Genomic DNA, 17,860 nt, shown 5'->3' on the forward strand with positions numbered 1-17,860 from the left:
ACAATAAAATTTATACCCGAAATAATAGTTTTACCGCGAATAATCACATCCTCAATTAATAGCGATGGCAGGTGAACAACCACAAGTTGTTCTAGTTGGGCCAGCTATTACAACTTAACAAAGCAGAAGGTTACCAAGATCCCCATTTCCAAACACAATACATGTGGTACAAATATCAGGTGATATGTTTCAGGACTTGCTACGATCTATCAGCTCCCTAGCCGAGAAGGTCATTCAGCTAACACCACTTCAGCCTCAGTTTAGCGCCACACCAATTGTATAGCAGCGTCTATTACAATTACCTCATAATACAGAGCCAGAACAATCAAATTTTCATCTCAATATACCACATATGCCAGCTCAATCATCCATGTTAAATAAGCTACCAAGTCAAGAACAAAGAGATATGAGACAAGAGTTTAGGAATTACAACTTGCTCGCTAATCAGTACACGCAAACCTCAATGCATATAATTTATGAATCGGTACCAGCTGTCATAGTTGACTTGGTACAAGAATCAGTAGATTAAAGATTGAAAGGATGTTGAAAACCCAAGAAGATATAATCAAGCTAATGGTCAGCAGGTCAAGATCTGACTGAACATATATGTTTAAAGAAAATACACTATCCAAGAAAATACATGACTGTCGGCTGCCTAAAATTTTTCAGCTACTGACCTTTAAAGGGTTCAAAGGTTATTCATACCAAAATGAACATATATTTCATTTTGATGATGGCGTACCTGGATAATACTTGGATAGTCTTCATATTCTTTCGAAGTAGTCTGCAAGAGGATGCTCTAAAATGGTTTAGATATCTTACATCAAACTCAATTCAGACATTTAATGACTTGATAACGATATTTATTCAGATTTATTACTGCAATATCAAGCAAGGATATGTTTTTGATGATATTTGAAAAATAAGTTAAGGAAATGATGAAAGCTTCACTGATTTTCTAAGAAGATTCGAAGTAGCAGCTGCTCCAGTTGACATAGCACATGAAAAAGTATTATACATATTATTCATAAATTGTAACTTCCCGAGTTCCGGATCAGGGTCAAACCCGTATGGAGGTCTGAACTCGAAGCGTTACGGTTGGAAAGAGACTTATGCATATATTTCTCTTACTTAAATTTTTATATCAAACATGATAAAAGCTTTATGAAACATGAATCGCTGAACTTGAATTTACTAGAAATCTTTAACATTTTAGTTCAAATTTACATTTCAAACAATTACAAGAAAACAACGCAATCACTAAGCTTCTATTCCTATCTTCCGCTGCGCAACTCCGATAAATATGCAAAGATGTCAATTGGGGTGAGATGGCAGCTTAGTAGAATGCATTTCCAGTTCTCTAAAGATGCGCAAACATAATCATTTTGTTACGGAAAAACATATAACAAGAAACACAATACAACTTCAACGAATCAATGATATATTCAACAATCACAATACCAACAATGTTTTCGATAAATTATCCAAACTAGATTTCAGACTATGAGTTCACCTATCGTTTCTCGGCACTGACAACCTCCATAAACGGCCAGGAACAAAAGTTCCTATGGGGATCATACCCATATGCTCTCGGGGATCATCGCCCGTTTCATTTTCGTTATCCAGCACGAATAACCGCCATCGATGGTTAGGAAACACAAGTTCTTACACGGGGATCATTACCCATTTAACTCTCAGCGATCATTACTCGTTGTTAGCATGAAACCATATTTCGTCAAACGGAAAAAACATGAACTCATTTCCTTTTGAAAATCATTTTTACAAACAACACAAACAACCATGGCTTAACAACATAAATTTCTTTCAAGCATTTATGTAAACAAGCTAACTGCATACATTCTACATCATGCATCTCAGGGTGATTACTTTATCTGATCATCCTAAAATTTTATGAAATACATAACTCAGTAAACAACAACATATCTAAATTTCACATGAAACTAACAACTCAATCAAAAGATAATGATTTTTCAAACCCATCATGTTATTAAGATATTCACGGTAAATTCATATTAATCTGAAATGTAGAAAATACAGAGCACAATGAAATATAAGATATTTATCTACAACTTATGTTAAGACCTCAAAGCATTTTTAACATCATTGAGACTGCCTATGAACATCAAAACCGCAACAAAATCAAACTCTCCAGAAATTCAGAAACTATCACACAAATTCAAACAAACATTAAACGGTGAATTTACGGTGGATTAACCTCAAATTTTAACTATAGATACCTAATAATATTATCTATCAATATTCAAAGGCTGATCATCAATCGGGTGAAAAAAACCACACAGGTAAATTTCAAAATCCTAATGATACAAGATTAAACGAAATTAAAATCAAGTATAAACAAAAACACAAGGAGAAAGAGGATTTAACATTCTACCTTAATTCTGTTAAACCTCTACTGATTTTTATCAATAAGCTTTCCTCTCAAGAACCCTAGCTCCAATTTATCTCCTTTCTCTCCTTCTCATTCTCTTTAATTTTTGGTTTTTAATCTAAAATTTATTTCTCCCAATTTTGGTTATAAATCCTATATTAATACTAATACTAATAATAACACATATTTTATATTTTATTTATCTTAACCAAAATATGTTTTTAGAAAATTATATTATCCAAAATATAATCCTTACAAGGATTCGTACAAGCTTTAGTTGGTAACCGAGCAACGAGTCGAGCAACGAGTCCTTTTCGAATAGCAACACCCAATATATGAAAAATAAAACTGCCTAGACCACTACCAGCATCATTACTAAATAAACAATTCTTCAGACGCTTAAAAAAACAGTATCCTCACTAAGCTCCCCCAAGGTTGTGAAAGCTAAAACACCCAAACCATACCCATGTGAAGTACATTCATCTAAGTATTTAGCACGTTTACACTAACTATTTTATTTATTTGTATCCTAATTCTACCTATTACTAGGATTTAACCCGTACCGTTATATAAATTATGTATAATCATGTTAGATTACTAGGATATGACCCCTGCAATAACGGCACGGGCTTGGGTCTATTTTTATTACTTCCAAATGTGATCTCCACCAAACTAGTCACTAACAATATGCTCACTACAAATGAGTAATTCTACTAAATGACTACAACATATAGATGGTAAGCATTAAAAGTAAGATAATTTCTTATCTCTTATCGCGTATTTGTCTTGATTTCTCCCTCGGTGGGTAAAATGTCATAAACAAAAAAAAAACAATGTCATTAGTTTTATCTACCAATAATCAATACAAAATTCTTGCAGGACAACCATTTTGAAGTCCCTAAAAACTGCCAAGACACAAACAAATAACAAAATGGGACCCCGGATTTTTCCAACGTGACATGGCCTACCATTTTTGTGTCTTGACGACTTTAGAGTGGTTGAAAAGGACGTTTTGTCCGGAACCACTCTAGTTAATAACTACCATGATGCATATATAAGGTGCAAAAGAGTGATTTTAAAATGGAAAATGTAAAAGAGACTGCAGAAAAGAAAAGCTTATCACCAAAGTATTTGGACAGTGGAAACATAGGGTCTATATTTTAGCATTACGTTAACCATCATCCCGAAATCAATAAAATTGCTAAAACATTGGACTATTAATTGTGAGATGCCTTGCAGCTTCGATGCAACTTCACATCCCGAACATGTTTCCTTCGGAGTTATATCCAAATAAATAAGCGAAATCATGCAAAATCACCTTTAAAAACAAATAATGCGTGTGGTAAAAAATGCAACGTTTTGCGAAACTTTGCCGAATGTCCGTTGTCAAAGGCCTCTTTTCTTGTAGTGTTGTTTACAAATAAGAATAAAAAACCACTGCACAAAAAGTTGATTTCCTTAAGGCACCATCAGTAGAGTCAATATTGTTCATACTCTCTGCTTCTTGAAACATAGATGAAAAGTCTACATTAGTGGGAAATAGAAAAGAAAAAAAAGCAAGCGATTCACACCAACTTAAAAAATTAATGTGGGAGAAACTGGACCTATGAAACATTTAGTGATGAAAAATTCTAATTAGCGACAACATAAGCCACATGTTGTAACTAATGCATGTTTTTCGGTGTATCCAATTCCTTTTTTTTTAGTTTTAGTCCTACTTGAATAGTGGTTTGTAACTCATAGCTAAATAGTCCTTTGTAATGTATAAGAAAATACCTTGAAACGAACATTTACTTACATTTATTCACCTTGATTATTGATCAAGTAGTCCACTCCTAGCTGCAACATACACGGTGTTGGCTAGGCTCCAACCAAAAAATGGTCACTCTCAACATTTCTAAGAAATATAGTAAAAATGAGTTAACAAAACATTATACTTATTTCAATAAAATAGCGCGCAAAAGTTATATGAAGATACTTTTATGAAGCACTCATACAGATTACACATTTAAGGTAGGTAAGTAAATCATGGTGGAATACATTGGCACAGTTTTTTAACCTCATTATATACCACTGATTTATTATGCTATGTGATTCATGTTTATTAATCTAAATAAATCATGGTGGAATACATTGGCACAGTTTTTTAACCTCATTATATACCACTGATTTATTATGCTATGTGATTCATGTTTATTAATCTAAATAGTTTTTTGTACCTCTCCCATCATGATGACCTCTGATGCTGGTGCTAAGACAATATTTAGCACCTCACTATCAAGTGCAATAAAAATTAGTTAAGCCGGCCTTGGAATTCTAACCGGATCATGAACCTATTCCAAATAGAACGATGAGAGATTTAGTGCTCATATAACAAATAAAGGAAGTTTTTCAATAAGAAACTATTTATAACAGCGGTTGGGTGTGGGTACATCGAGCTTTTCTTTGAATTGGTGCATCATTGGTCACTCTCTTATACAATGAATTCCGTTGTGCAGTTGCTGCATACTCAGTAGTACAAACAACCATCGGTCATAAGCCTATTCACAGTTGCACGACACAAATATATATTATGTTCCTGCATTAATCTACAGTTAGAAACATAGCTGGTATGGTTGGATTTTTCAATTCAAAAAGGAGAAATATACATTATGCTCCGCATCTCATTGGTCATCATTAAGTCAGAGATTGTCTTCCGGTTCTCAGACATCAAAAGTGTGGTCGTGGAATTCCCTCTTTTGATAGGTAGAGTTACTTGACGGGGTGTGTTTTTTGTAGGGGTGGGACTTGGGTTGTGTGACTCCCCAAATCCTAAACCTGCTTAGCTAATAGGATTACAAATTAATTGAAGCATAAAATCTAGATTAACGATCTTAAGAATCTAGACTACATAAGCTAAGCCCAAAAGCAAACCCTTACACTCCGATGCAATAGAAACGAAGATCTCTCATGTGATATGAATATAACCATGTGTTGTTTACATAGAAAGTATACATATATAAGATATAAATAAGCATCTTTAATTCGCTGAAACTTTACGCTACGGAAACGAATATCTTCACGTGCGCCTTTTCTTATGAATACTGAAACTGAAGTGGGAACGAATGAGCACATCATCCCAAAAAAGGGGCTCAAAGAAAACATGCAACTCTCAAGTAATCATTAACATTCTTCACAGTTCTAAAAGAATATAAATCGAAATAACAAGAAGAAATTAATCAGTCAGCTATTTACGCATCATGAAGCAAGTGTCACTCTAACGTCGCCAAACTCATTGGAGAAGACGACGCGAGAGCAACCCTAATCAATAATAATAACATCATCCATACAGATTGCCCAGACAAACCATGATTCAGAATATTACTATCAAGATCAGAAAGTTAGACAAACAAGTATAATATGCATACAAGTGATTTCCCCAAAATAAAATAGTATATATTATAACGAAACGGGGAAGAAGCCGCCCTACTAGGTACTATTATAACGAGGAAGCCCTACTATATATTATTTATATACTATCGAAACGGGGAAGAAGCCACCCTACTAATATATTGAAACGGGGAAGAAGCCTCCCTACTAATATATTGAAACGGGGAAGAAGCCGACATACTTAACTTAGCAAAGAGCCGTGGGGAATCATATACACTCCTTGCGGGGAAATCATACAACGCATATTACATGCACATCAAGGCACATATAAGCATTTACATAGATAATAAACACACAAACATGCCAAAAGTAACAAAGACTCATCATGCTCGCAATAGAAGGAATGCTTAATGATTACAAGAAGGTTACAAAGTTCCCACCTAAATTGATGACAAGCCATGCCTACCTCGAGATCCGTGATCCATTAGTTCATCCTTTGAATTGATCGTTATTAATAAAAGAGTAACTGTTAATCACACAAACACTTTAAGATATTAGCCAAAGGCTCATACCATATTCTCACACAATTATCTAATTATAGGGTAAGTGAACTATCTAATGGTTTTAAGCCCATTTATGATTCTACACCCTTTCTTTATCCAACTTTGGCACATCAAAGGTTTACTAATTCAATTAGGTTGATTCTATAGTCCATTAGATATGTCTTATGAATATCTACAACTTTTTAGAAGGAATCTAAGGTCCATTCGGACCATAAAGGGTCCAAACATCAAACTAATAATACATAATACTAAACCCAAATCCTCTAAACAAGCCCATTAACTAAAGCCCAGTCCAACTGGTCAATTAACAGTCAAACTAACGGTCACGGGTCAGTCAAGGTCAAAGTCATAGTTCAAGGTCAAGTCAACTAAATCGGTCAAAAGGATCAACTCAGTGAATCAGACTGATTCAGGTGAGTCGGCTCAGTCAGATAAACCGAGTCAGACAACAACAAATCGAATCACTGCAATTCTAACTCCAGTTCTACCTGAATCTATTCATTACATTCAATACATTCATTTCAATACAAATCTTATAACTCATATAAAGGATCTAACTTAAACTATACATAAGCCATGTCGACAATCTAGCAACATCATTTAGTCTAAGCTAAACCTCAGCCTCCTCATCATTCCTAGTTGCAGTCCAATTTCGCATTAGCGCCTCAGTTCTATACATGAAACTAACCCAAACTTATCATTCTAAAACAATGTCTTTTCTACACCCAATACAACAACAGCGTCACCACCCTTCACTTCATATTTTCACCAGCTGCCATGCATTTTGAACACCAACAACTTCTTTGTTTCTTTACCAAGAACTTGGATCACAATAGAAACTCCATTACCTCTTACTCATACACACCCATTTATCTATTCACTGCCAATTCCATGAACTGCAACCCAACAACTCATCCACACAATCAAGTTTAATCCCATACCACCATAACTCTAACCCACTATTCAGATGCACCTAACAAACTCTATGCACCTCCACCAGTTCATATCATCTACTCTGTCATACCAACACCAACTCCATACCTGTACAACGAACTTCAACAGTTCCTACCTAACGTTCGTCAATTAGTAGCACCACTATTCACTTTATCTCAAACACCATTGTACATCTTACATGTACCAACATCAACACACGAAATTCTATTTCCAGGCAATCACCACCACAAGTCAGAATCTAACACCCAACTAACACACAACATCACTATCTGAGATACAAGCTCAGAATTCTAACAACACCATCATTCATACTTCAACTAAGACAAACCGTTTATAAAAAATTACAACACTGCCCCCAATTCAGCTTACAACTCTTATCCGCACCATAGTTCAGTTAAACTCAACTTCTACCATTTGAGCTACATCCCCTGTAATTCGTCTTACAACTGTAACTTCTAACTTCCAAGACCATAAGACAATCTTCATTATCTTCTTGTTTCAAAACTCTAATTCCAGACCACTAACAGCAACCCTAATTCTCCAATTCAAATTCCTTCCAATATTATACATTTAATTCCTGATTAAAACTCAAATCCTAATTCTATAACCAATCCAACAAATAAACACGACAATCAAATTCACAAATAAACAAAAGTAACTAAGAGATTATTACCTTGAATCGAAATTCTTAATTCTTCATTTCTTCTACAGAACAACTCCATAACATCTAATTAACTTGATCTTTCTCCTCAATCATCTAAACCCACTCCTCAATTCTTCTTAATCTCCATCTATAAAATCTTAATCTCAATTTTGGGGAAGAACAGAAACCCTAGATTTTCAAATAATCATTAGAACAACTTCAATACAATAATTCGTCCAAAACCCTCGAGTTCTTCATCCATCCACAGCTCTATCAACCCATCAGTTCACCTATAAACTCGAACTCATTCTCAAATCCTAGTTCAAATCTTACAGCAGCATCCACTCCTTCTCCCGGGCTTAAATAATATCAACATCACCACCAAAATTCAATTCCTATTGTTTCCTTTAAGTTTCCGATCTCAAAAACACAAAATCCTCTCACAGAAACATGAGCTGAGAAGAACAGGAGAAAGAGAGGAAGAAGAAAGAAGAAAGAAGAAAAGAAGAGAAGAATGAATTTCTCTTCCTCGGTTGTGAAGATAAGGCCGACTAAAAATGCTAAAGCACCACTAAAAGGATAAGGGCAGCCAGGTTGGTTAAAATGCCCTTCATACATATCTAAAGATATCCTCTTTGTTCGGTATCTGAATGACGCGTTCGAGTAGTCCATTTCCCGTAATCTTTAGAGATATATCTAATGATACTAGTTTTGAATCTGAATTATTGTTATATTAATTTCTATTGATTAAAATCTATGTCAACTAATCGTGTCATCAGCGGCTAAAACTTCTCTTGGTCATTGCTAGACCAGTCAAATAGTGTTGACGAGTTTGAGGGTCCTTACAGGTTGGGTCAACCCACCCAATCAATGGCCAACTCGAACGTTGGGCGGACATGGGCAACGTATTTCAAAACTTTGGGCAAACTTCGATATAAATTTTATGAACCCGAGTTAAATTTGGGCAAGCATGGGCACAAATATTTTTAACCTAAACAACCCGCCCAACCCGAAGAATTATATATAAGATATTTTTTATAATTGGTATTATCATCTATTTAGAGAAATTTTAGATATTATCTTCAAATCTATTAATGAAAATATATATTATATCAATCTCATTAATCATTCAGTATGAAAAGAGTTTATATTATTGTAAATAATCTTCAGTTATTTGGAAATTTAAAATAAATTGAGCAATTAAATTTTATTATTATTAAATTTATTATTATCACATTAAAAAACTTGTATGTCTAGTGGAACTTGGGCCAACACCCGAGGAACATAACTTGGGCGGACTTGGGCAACACCTCAATGAATTCCACGTGTTTGATGGATAATCTGGGTAAATAATTCCTAGTTCGGGTCTTCCTCGGCCAAGCCAAGTCCCACCTCTAGTTTTTTTGCCAGTATTTGTATTACACATTAGTTTAATATGAGTGTGCTTCATTGTATGTGGATCACTCCAAGGCATGACTACGAAAATATGAGAAGGTTCCTTACCTTTGCCGCATTTCCATAACTTCAGGAAGGTCCATGTTGAAGTGGATCTTTGTGACATTCGTTGATGACAAAGAGAACTTCCTTGGATAGAGGTTAGGGGCTATTAGTTTCTTGTATAGGTGTAAAAATTATTTGAAACTCATATTCAAGAAAATAAAGCACGATCGGTGTCTAACCTAGATTTTTTTTTTAACATAGGATCCACTACCACAAATACAAATGATATTTGTTCAATGTCATGTTGGTCCAAGTTTCATCTTAGCTCGTGAAGTCATCCCGCAAAGTAATCTTCACATTAGCACCGATGCACATAAACAATGGAAGTTCGATATTAGCGGGTATCCAAATAGTTTATAGAAAATCTTGGTAATACCTCCATTATAGAGATGTTAGATATAAAACTTAGCATACTTGTTCCTGGGGTTTTTAGAGAGAGAGGTTTTTTCAAGTTGTTCTCTTTATTTTTGGATTCGCTGTGGGTGAATCCAGAATCCTAACCTCGGTATTCCTTTAAAGAAAAGGTGCAAAAGTTATTCCTAGTAAAGCCATATTAGTGAGATATATACATCAAAATAAAACCTGAGAATAGGATAAAGATCAATGACAACATTTCCTGACCATATTATACATAACGAAATCAAAACAGTTAACCAAAATAGCTAGGGTAGAGATCAAACAAAATCGATATATTTAAAGCAAGGTTAAAAAACCAATACCTGGTGTTAGGGATGTGAAGGCTAGAGAAGTAGGTGTGGTCACCAACGATAACAGTGATAATACAGTTCTTTTGCTTGTTAGGTGCAAGTTTTTCTGCATGAGATGCCCTCTGTTCATATTAAAAGAAAAACCTAGTCAACATTTTCCCAAAAAAATATTGCATAATCAATAATGAATAAACAAGCATGAATTGGTGGACCCTAAATTACATGCTACAAATTAATTAAGAACTGAAAATTGAAAATCGGTGTAAAGAAATTAGATACCTGAGTACCTACGATCTGTTCGACGGAGAAAGGTTCGTTCATCTTGTGGTTTTTGGAGGTGCGTGAAAAAAAGAGAAAGAAGCGAAACGGTCAAACGGATGTTATCATCCAATATATACAGTATAAGATTAATGGAGAGGCTTAGGTCAAGGGTGTAACGCACGGCATTTATGCTCTAGAAAACCATCGTGTCCCCCTGGTCATATCTCGGCCATCGTTTATATGCCCAAAATGTATATCTCCATCCATTGTGTGTGTAACTATATCCAGACCATTGTATGTATCCAAATTGTAGATGACCGTCTATATGAAAAAACACCATTGTCCCTTATAATATAGATTTATTGAAAATAACTTTTAGTCAAATTATTCTGGACTTTGAAACAAAAGCCTGGATAACAGGGGTTTTGTATACATGTAAGATCATTTTTTAAATACCAATCTATTGTCAAATTATGACGTGTAATTTGAATAATCTGATAAGTTTATCTATCAAGATGAAATCAAAATTCTATTTCCACTAAGTCTAAGCAAATAGAAATGAAAGATTGGTTCTTGAGAAAATCTCACATTTCTAGACTAAAAAGTTGTGAATATATTGGAACCCCGACGACCCGTGATAGCCAAATTTTCACGATCTGACTAATCACAAAATACAAGCACCCCTAAATTTTAACCATCAGCTTATTGTAATCAATAAGGTTATCTTTGAAAATGTATACTTCAACTAAATATACAACAAATGATTTTTAAGAAAATGATAGAAACCCCAGAAATTCATACATGAAACAATGTAAAAAAAAAAGAAGATTTTCTCCTAGCTCATAGTAGTTTAACTGATCACAGATGTACGTTTTGGTGGACGAAGATTGAGATAAAATTGAAAGAAGATTGAATGGAACTATTCTCTTGAATTTGAATTTTTTCCTCTCCACAATATATCTCTCTTCCCAACTTTATTTTTTATTTTCGTTTGCTCCAAAGTAAGGAATTATAGTTTTCAAACCCACTCATCCTACCAAATGTGAGCGAGAGAATCAATTGTTCAGTTTTATAGGAAGGTAGGTTTGTGATTGTTGTCGTAGTCAAAAATAGTTACACTTTCTTACTACTCAAAATATATTATGAACCAAGGGCAAGAAAGGATCGTTACCACAGAGAGGTCTTGGGTTGTCGTTTGTTTCGGTTTTCTATAAGTAACAAGGGGGGATTTTTCTTATTTTCAATAAACTAAAATAAAATAAAGCAAACAAAGAAATAAACAAGCAAATCAAAGATGTAAAGATATTGGTTAAGGATTTCGTTTTCATTCACTAACATGTTATTGTCTTAATAACTAAAATTGATATTTTAATCTCTCATTATCAAAGGCCCTAGGATACTTTGATCGCAAGAATATCCCGCTCATTTCCTCTTGTCATCAACAAACACACTAAAAGATGCGAATATGAATTCTACCCAAGAGAACAACCTAACGTGTAAAAGCACTAATCAAGTTTAATTCCCTAGGTGCACTAAGTTCTATGAAATCAGGCCAATCAAAGCAATCGAACGTGTAACAAAGGTTATGACTCACTTGTGATTACTAGGATGTACCACTACAAGCAATATTCACAATTACGCTACTTGCAATCAGAAATTTATCACGTTTACGTATAATAAACTCTAATCTAGTAATAAGTATGCATGTGAGTTCTACCAATTTGCAACTTGACAAAACAAACATTCAATCATACATGGCGATATTTCTAGTGAATCATAATCGATAATATTGAGACAAAACTAATATATCAAACAAGAAATCATGTTGTGTGAAATCAAATTATTTCATAACCAATAATAAAAACTTAGTTCATGTTCATGGAGTTCATAACAAGAAAGAAAAGAAAACCTATCTAGGCAAAAGTAAAAGCAAAGATATGATATCCCAAAAGATAATAAAATAGAACCCTTATATAGGTATCCAAGTAATAGAAGTCCCGTGTAACCGAGTCTCGTATCAATCAGTTGCCAAAACTAGCCAAAGCTCCCTCTCGTCAAAAAATCTGGTCGTGAAAAGAAAATCTCACCGATGGGCCACGCTCTGCTGTTGTAGAGTCCAGCCCATTTAGTCTTTGGGCCAAAACTGACAAGCCAATGCTCCGCACAACTGTCTGTTATACAGAACTGACAGTCTATCCATCACACTATCCCTCCAGCTGCTCTCCTGTTCTTCCCTGTGTTCTCCTACTCCAATTACTCGGACAATCTCAACCCGTTGAACCCCAACTTCTCAACCACAGACATCTTCTTAACAATGGCAGCAAGCCACCAGATTCGTCGTTCACATTGTACTCAGTTTGTTGTTGATTCGACACACACCCATATAGCTCATAATCCCATTCAATCATTCCCAGGCTTCAATGAACCAATAACAGTCCCCTGTAACTGTGCTTCAATCCACATTCCATTCTCATCAGCATCACTCTCTCTTCCTGTAGCTTCTCCACCATTCTCCATTCCCTGGATACTACACATTCCATTCAATCTAGCTCCAGTAGTAGCGCATCTTCCTGCACCGCAGCTGCACTACCAATGCCTTCAATTCCATCTCAGAACTACCCATTCAGTCCCTTGCTCTTGACAGCAACTACAACTTCAATACCACGGTTCCAGCTGCATTATTTCACAGCTACAAGCCCACCTGTAATATCATCTCAGTAACTTCACCAACTGCAATTCCAGTTTTCCCTTGTAATTCCAGTTGCAAACAACTGCAACAGCTTCTTCACTGCCGCCATCTCAAATCATTTCCTTATTCCATTTGCATAACCTGCTCAACTGATATGTCCCCAGCTCATGTCTTTTGTAGCTTCAATTCCATTTGCAGTCCCATTATCTCAACACAGACATTTAGTCCTTGCCTTCTACCTGCCACATTAACATTCTCCTCCATTTATCAGTAAACACCCATGACTGTCAACTCGAGCCTCATCTGCATACACAGCTGTGTGTGTTTCTTAGCATCAGAACATCACCAGCACCTGCAATCACTTCAAATGCTCGTTCTCAACTGCAACATCAACACTATCACCTTAACTCTATAAACCCTTGGTAATCACCCTCAACATCACTGCAATCACAAGCACCTTAGCCTCAATCTGACCCTTCTGTAGCAACAGCAACCCATCTTTAACTGCAACATCAGCTACTCTCAGTCCATCTCCTTTCTTTCCTTCACTGCTTCAATCACTCTGCAGTTTCTATGCAGCACAATCAATTGCAGCAACACCACAGACTTCTTCTTCCTTGCTTAATCTGTAACTAACAAACCCCATCACTGTTGCGGCAGAATGCAAATGCAAACCTAACCCCGTCTTCTGATTCATCACAAACCCTTGTATACCAAATCGAGCCATCAATTGAACACCGAAATTCTTTAGAACTTAAATATGCTCCATCTTGTTCATCACTGATTCACAACATTAGCTTCATCTTCTAATCCCTCATTTCTTCTACAGCAAAATCCCAATCGACGGCAACACTCACAGCAAACTGCATCTCTTTGTATTGTGATTTCAAGCCTTCAAAATCAGGGTCACAGCAGCAACAGATTCCACAGAAACTCAACCATTGTTCCTTGTTCTTCTCGGTATCAAATACGAGCAAATCAAACCCATATCTCAATTGAAAGCAGCTTCAGATCCCCTTCTCTTCTTCTTGATTCAACAGCAACAGCGCCTCCCTTTCCTCTCTCTCAAATTCATTTCAGGTGGGTTGTAATGAAGACACCACCTCAATTTTAGGGTTAGGCAATGATTGGAGACCCTAGGCACCTAATAACTCTGATAAGGACTGCCTAGCTGAGGTGCCCCTAATTCTGAACTTGTATAGGTGATGTAGACCGTCTCTTATCCTCGACTGGCTCCGAATATCGCTTACCTGTAAAATGGCCAAATTGTCTCTTGCTCTCTTGAATTCTTCCACCAACAACAGTTGTCTCTTATTTCTCAGATTCACTTTTTCTTTTCAATTTCTCTTCATCACTAAAGTTGTCATGCTTTTCAGACAATGAATTTGCATCACTAAAGCCGACATACTTTTCAGACAGAGATGAAGAAATAAAAGCAAATAATGAGACATAATCCGCCTTGCCCTTTTAAGCGACGTTTCTTCTTCTTTTATTCCAAATGACTCGAAAGTACCTAAACACTCAAAACTAAACATAAGATACATAATTTACAAGAAAACTTAGCAAAGAAAGCATAAACAATATTAAGGTGTTTTAGACACCTATCAGTTTGTTATTTTCAGTTGATCAAAATTTCCCATTTTGATTTAGATTTTTGAGATGGGAATAAGAGTATATGTAATAATTTTTTCTCAATTAAAGTGTGTATTCATGGGATCGACCGCAACTGTGAATTTACCAATTGGGAGGAAAAATCAAGATTTGTCTTTATCTTTCCTAACTTAGCGAAGCTTCATTATATAATTCAATACAAAGAAATAGGCAGAACAATATACATAACTAGGGTACAATCCTTACCATAACGACACATCTCGATAATAAGTAATTATTTTTGTATTGATTTTGACTTGTGCATGTTTGTTTGTAGTAATTATATAATGTGACATTTTGTGGTTTACTTTATGTTTTTTGATCTTTCATGTATCTTAACCGAGTTTATGTTATTAATAAGATGATTAACCACGGATTTTAATTTATAATGTTATCCATTTTGTAGCAACACAAGATTAACATAGATTATTGCTACTCAACAACCGTCACCACCACTACAAACCATCTAATACCATTTGTTTCTCAACCACAACTGTCGCCTACCTCCCGTTGGCCGTTTATCGTACTTCTAATTTTGAACCACAAACATCATGAATAAAGTTTTGGTTGAGCAAACTTAAGTCGTTAATTAATTTATTCCAATATATTTTTTATTGTCATATACTCTGTTGTATTGCGATCCATTTTATTTGAACGGTTAGAACCATGATTTGTACAATCATATACTAATGGGTAGCAGGGTTACCGTTTAGGTGATCTGGCGGCTATGACCATTTTTTTCTGAATGGTATGGTCTCATCTTCAAAATATGATATATGATTTTATCAATCGTGATGACCAACTACATCTTTCACGATACAATGTTGTGTTATTGTAAATATACAGGACTAATAATGTCCACGACTATTCACAAACATCACCACCATAAAACCACCCATCGACATTATTTTTTCCACCACCATTGATATTATCGCCTCCACCACCACCGCTTCTACCAGCCACCGGTTCTTCCACAACTAACCACTAAAATCTATTGATATAATTTTTATTAAAATGTTTATTAATGTAAAAGTACATATTTATTAGATTAATTAAGAGGACATTTAATGATGAAAATCAAATAAATTATTAATTATGAGAGATTAATGAGACACTAATTAATAAAATCTTGCGTTGTCTGGGAAATATGGAAGGAGAGATGCAATGCAGTTTTTGATAACATCAAGCCTAACCCCCTCTCTTGCATTAGAAGATCACAAAATCTACTACATTATGTCACCTCTGACACTACCATATATAACATGCTTAGGACCAATAAAACTGTGCCTAGGAATAAAATATGGGCGCCACCAGCCGCATCCTTTCTAACTATTTAGATGCTTCTTTCGAGTTATTAAAAAATTAATATGGCATTGGACTAACAATTAGAGATTTTGCAGGGACTCATCGATGGTCGAAATGTATCTACAAAGTAAGTGCTGAGGAAGGAGAGTGTATGGCAGCATTGGAAGCAATATATTGGGAAATGAGTTTGCAATTGGAGTGCATCATTCTGGAGACAGATTCATCTAATGTAGCTGCTGCAATAAATGGGGCCGTCACGAGTATAAGCTGGGAACTTCTATCCATTATTAAAGATGTTAAGTTTTATCTTTGTCGTTTTAGAATGTGGAAAGTGAGGTATGTAATAAGAGAGTGCAACAATGCAACTGACATGTTAGCAAAACACTCTAGAAAGCATAAGGTGAATGAATTGTGGTAAAACACAACACCTTTGTTTATCTGTAATCAGCTTGAAGAAGATTTGAGGGGCATTCCCCCAATTGCTTCTCAATAATCAATAAAACCTCACTTTTGGATCAAAAAAAAAAGTTAATAAAACATTCAAAACAATGTTGCGCTATTATAATTATACATGACTAATAATGTCCACGACTATTTACCAACATCACCACCATAAAACCACCCATCGATATTATTTTTTCCACCACCACTGATATTATCGCCTCCACCACCACCGCTTCTACCATCCTCCTCTTCTTCCACTACTAACCACTAAAATCTATTGATATAATTTTTATTAAAAATTTTTTATTAATGTAAAAAATATATATTTATTTGATTAATTAAGAGGACATTTAATGATGAAAATCAAATAAATTATTAATTATGAGAGATTAATGAGACATAGTTAATAAATCATTCATAATGATTAATTTTAATTAGAGCAAACCACAACCATGGATTTAGCTTTTCCCAGAATGCACCCTGACCGCTCTTTATCCAGGCTAAGTTGTCCAAACTATATGCTTTATATTATTGATTGATTAATATTATATTTTCATCCTAAATTATTGACTTTTTAGTTCAAAAAACCCAGCTAGGCTAAGGCAAGGGAAACAACTTAAATCACATAGTTCACTAATTTGAGTATAACCCGACCCGAAACCGTAGCTCAAAATACTGGGTATTACATAAATGCTCTTCAACAGGGAGAAATTTGAAACTCGCTTATTGGACACATTCTCGAATCTCTTGAGGAAGTTTATAATAGAGCTGAAAAGTTTGTAAGAAGAGAACAAGACAACCTGGATCTTCCTACGTTAGACCATAAAGTTTACTCAGCTGTGCAGTCTTCAGGCGAGAAAAAACCTCACTCGCCTAAGTCACCAAACCAGCAATCCAAGAGGAAAAACTTCATAAAAGAGTCCGAGCTGAAACGGAAATAAGAGTCCAAAAAAATCTTGAAAATGGATACACGAAAGATAAACCATACTTTCTTGCTTCAAGAAAGCTGAGGGTCTAATGGAAATAAAAAGTCATATTGTTCCTATCACGAGACAAACATGCACCTCACCAATTATTTCAAGAACTTAATCAGGTTCATAGAAAGCAGGCAAGAAAAGGATATCTGACAAAGTTCATACTCCAAAAGCAAGGTCATAATGGGAAAAATCATGTTGTACAGGTCAAAGGATGTATCAATATGATACACTCAATACCTAGAGCTAAAACAGATCCAACACTAGACCGTATGATAGAAAACAAAATCACTTGGAAGTGAATGTCACAGGTTACTAAAAATGAACTAGCTGGAGTAACTTTTCCATATTCATATACGTTGGTGGTGGAATTAATCATAGATGTCTTGGA

At 35.2% G+C, this 17,860-nt stretch overlaps 1 long non-coding RNA gene across 1 annotated transcript; it reads right to left on the reverse strand.

Annotated features, from left to right (window-relative positions):
- Nucleotides 1-3,500: 3,500 nt before the first annotated feature.
- On the reverse strand, nt 3,501-8,933 carry LOC113318616. The gene is made up of 2 exons (XR_003344696.1): nt 7,970-8,933; nt 3,501-4,307 (listed from the first exon to the last, which is right to left on the reverse strand). It is a non-coding gene; the product is annotated as an uncharacterized LOC113318616 (long non-coding RNA).
- Nucleotides 8,934-17,860: the final 8,927 nt, after the last annotated feature.

The sequence above is a fragment of the Papaver somniferum genome, chromosome 10, assembly GCF_003573695.1.
Source record: "Papaver somniferum cultivar HN1 chromosome 10, ASM357369v1, whole genome shotgun sequence".
NCBI lineage: Eukaryota > Viridiplantae > Streptophyta > Magnoliopsida > Ranunculales > Papaveraceae > Papaver > Papaver somniferum.